Below are 3,824 nucleotides of genomic sequence, written 5' to 3'. Positions count from 1 at the left end.
TCTGGTTGGAGGCAGACCTTCAACTTTTGGGTTGGTAACTGAGTACTTTAACCATTTGCCCTACCCAGGAACTCCTTAGCAAAATGACTTGATAAAATTCTCTGTTGTTGTTAATTACTGTCGAGTCAATTCTGACCCATAGCCATCCTATATAGTGGTTTCGAGGAGCAGCTGGCGTAAGCATCATGATATTAGTCTGATTCTCTAGCAACAGGTTGTATAAAGATTTGTAAAGACCCTGGAAGATGGTTCCAAGAGAACGATTCCCAGTACAATATAAGAACATCTTCCTCCTAATGTCAAAAGAATATTACCCCTTGATTAGTTTCATGGTTGGAATAGTAAATATGAGTTCTCGTGTGGCACTGCAGGATAATGTGCTGGACCACAAGGTCACTTTGAACCACAAGTTTGGCAGTTCAAACCCATCAACTTCTTCTCAGCAACTCTATAAAAGGTTTCTATGGGTCAGAACCAACTCGACGGCACTTAACAACAGTCAAAACCCTATGAAATACTTCCCTCTTCTCTTCATTATTCTCTGACCATCTCTCCATAACCTCAGAAGCCTAGAGTTTCATGACTTAGTTATTGGAGAACATTAGATTCTTCTTCAGGTTTATAGCCACGTACCTTTTACCTCTAACCTTCTGACTAGTGTTTTTCTCACTTAACACTCTTCAATGACTCCGTTCCTCTCCTATACACAACTCTAACCACTGACCTTTCTGTTATTAATTTTCTGTGATGTTGTCATCTTCAATCTTCTTGTCCAACCCTAAAAACAAACAAACAAACAAGCAAACGAAAACCCTCTTCATCATGGCAAGAATCAAAACTTAATACAAAGCATTCATGATCTTGCCTCAACATTATTCTATGAAAAAAAAGGCCCTAATATTTCTTGCTGGGTCAAAAAGGAGCCTCCAATTCCCTGGCAGTAATGATGGGCTTTTAATATGAGAAGCAAAACCACATTCCATGGGGACATGACAGAGGAATTCCTGTGATGAGGTTTATGCTATTCATGTGGGATTTTAGAGCTAGTTCCCAATATTTGGAAATAGGCCTGAATATAAATATATGTATACACACAGTAGTCTGGCTGAGATGATAACAGAAAATGCCAAGAAAATGCCTACGTGCTTGTAATTGGCCAGATTCTGTAGCCACAGTCTTAGGATAGTTTTGACTGGCTCTCATAATAATCATTTATAGACAACTTGTCTTCATTGCTTTTATGGATATTGATTTTGAGTGCTAACATTTCTGGCTACCATTAATTCTGAGAAGAAGACAATATGGCCCCAGCAACCAGGGACTGTTTTTCCGAAATAAATCATTTAGACCTAAAGTAGATTCAGTTAGCAGCGAAATGCATTAACCAATTGCACCACCCAAGAACACCAGCTAATATACAAAAATTAAAACTTAAAAAACCAACCGTTTTGCTGTTGAGTTGTCTCCAACTCATGGCTACTTCATGTGTTACAAATGCTCCATAGGGTTTTCTTGGCTATAATCTTTAGGAAGAAAATCACTGAGCCTATCTTCTGCTGGGTGGGTTTGAACTATCAACATTTTGGTTAGCAGCTAAGAGTAAACTGTTTGTACTATCCAGCACCTAGAAAAATCAGCAACGGTGATTAAATCAAAGATGTATGAGAATTTTGCTTTGGTTCAGGAAATTGCTCCAACAGGAGATTCCGAAGAATTTTTCAGGAGAAGAGTTTGAAAATAGAGTGAATAGGTAAAGAAGAGCTGTATCAATACACAATATTAAAAAAAACAACACAGAGAATTGTGAGGAAAGGTGTATGGAGACCAGGACACAACCAGAGCAGGGCAAAGAGAAAGAAGTAGAGGTTAAAACTACTCCTCCTGGAATGCAAGAGTTAAAAGTGAATAGAGGTCTGGGAGTCCTGGTGTGATGCTGTGAGTTAATGCACCAGACTGCAAAGCTATTTGAACTGCAAGTTCGGCAGTTCAAGCTCACCAGCTGCTCCTTGGAAACCCTGTACAGTGTCGCTATGGGTTGGAATTGACTCGATGGCTCTTCACAACAAAAGCAACAAAAAGTAAATACTGTTAACTGATGGAACAAGGAAGGGATTGTAATCATTGTAATGAAGTAAAGTATGTGATTGGCTGAACGCAAAACTAATGATCTGCCAAGTAAAACTTCATTCAATTCACAATAAAATTTTTTAAAAAAAGAATACTGCTGGCAGGAATAAATAACACATGTTTATATAACTCAGAACAAAACAAAACTACTCATACTGCTAATAATAGTAACATTAATTGATCACTGAATAAGTGCTTTATTGCACAGGTGGGGAACATCCAGTCCACAGGCCCTATAAGGCCCGTGAAATAATTTAGTCTGGCCCTACTGCCAAGACAACCGCAGTGCCAACCATGTCACATTGTTGTTGTTAAGTGCTGTTGGCATGGCAACCCAGTGTAGGCTTTCTAAGTAGCAGCTGGTGAGCTTGAACTGCCAGCCTTTCAGTACAAACTGAATTTTCAGTTCAGAGCATTAAACCACAGTGTCACACCAGGACTCACACATTGGTGATTGTGTCCCATGGAGTTGGTTCCAACTTTTAGTGGCCCTGTATAGTGTTTCCGAGGTTGTAAATCTTTACGGAAGCAGAAAGCTGGTAGTTTTGAACTGCTGACCTTGAGGTTAGCAGCCCAACTCGTAACCACTACCCTTACCATCACATTGTTGTTGTTGTTGTTAAGTGCCATTGAATCGGTTCTGACCCATAGTGACCCTGTACAGGGTTTCTGAGGCTGTAAATCTTTACAGGAGCAGAAAGCCTCATCTTTTTCCTGTGGAGCGCTGGTAGTTTCGAACTGCTGACCTTAAGGTTCGCAGCCTGATTCATAATCACTACTCTACCAGAGCTTTTTTACCATCACATCATCACATTAGGAGTAAGTTAATTAAATGTTTGACCAAACAGGCTTATTTTCAAGTTGATAATTTTGTATGGCCCACAAATGATGTTATAAATATCCGAATGGCCCTTGGCAGCAAAAATGTTCCCCATCCCTGCTGTATAGACTTTATCTGTGTTAGCTTATTCAATATTTACAGAGATCCTATGAGAAACATTCTTTCCATCTTATAGATTAAGGAGGTAAAGAGAGGCTAAATAATTTGTCCAAAGTTACCTTATTGTTTGTTGCTACGTGTCTTTGATTTGGTTCTGAGTCATAGCGACCTGTATAGGGTTTCCTAGGAGTAGCTGGTGTTTCAACCACCAACCTTTCAGTTTAATGTTTTATCCCACAGCGCCACACCACGACTATCTAGATTGTTCTAAAAGAATCAACATCCCACTTCAGTTACTTCCAAGTCACCTACAAACTATAGAGCCCCTTTGTTATAGTCCCTGTTTGTTGTGGCTAAAAGCAGAGAGTTAGCCACTTTAAAATGTCAGTGATGTAGAAACAAACCCCCACTACTAATAAAGGAGCCCAGATTTAGAGTCAGTTGCTAGACATACGGTCCTGTCTCTGAGTTATTCGCTACCCATCACTTACTCTCTCTTGAATTCCTTTCCCTTGTGTGCAAATGGAGGTAATAGAGCTTGATCCATGTTGTTGTGGTTGTGCTGTTAAGTGTCATTGAGTTGGTTCCAACTCGTAGTGACTCTATATAGGATTTCTAAGGAGCAAATGGTGGGTTTGAACTGTTGACTTTGTGGTTCTCAGTTCAGTGCTGATCCTATAATGCCACACCAGTAAGCACTTAAAACAATAAATAAAAATTGTGATAAATGTAGATTTGACCTATCTTACCTTGTATA

Source organism: Chrysochloris asiatica, unplaced genomic scaffold (assembly GCF_000296735.1).
Source record: "Chrysochloris asiatica unplaced genomic scaffold, ChrAsi1.0 scaffold00001, whole genome shotgun sequence".
Lineage (NCBI taxonomy): Eukaryota > Metazoa > Chordata > Mammalia > Afrosoricida > Chrysochloridae > Chrysochloris > Chrysochloris asiatica.
Note: the sequence above shows the minus strand (reverse complement) of the source record.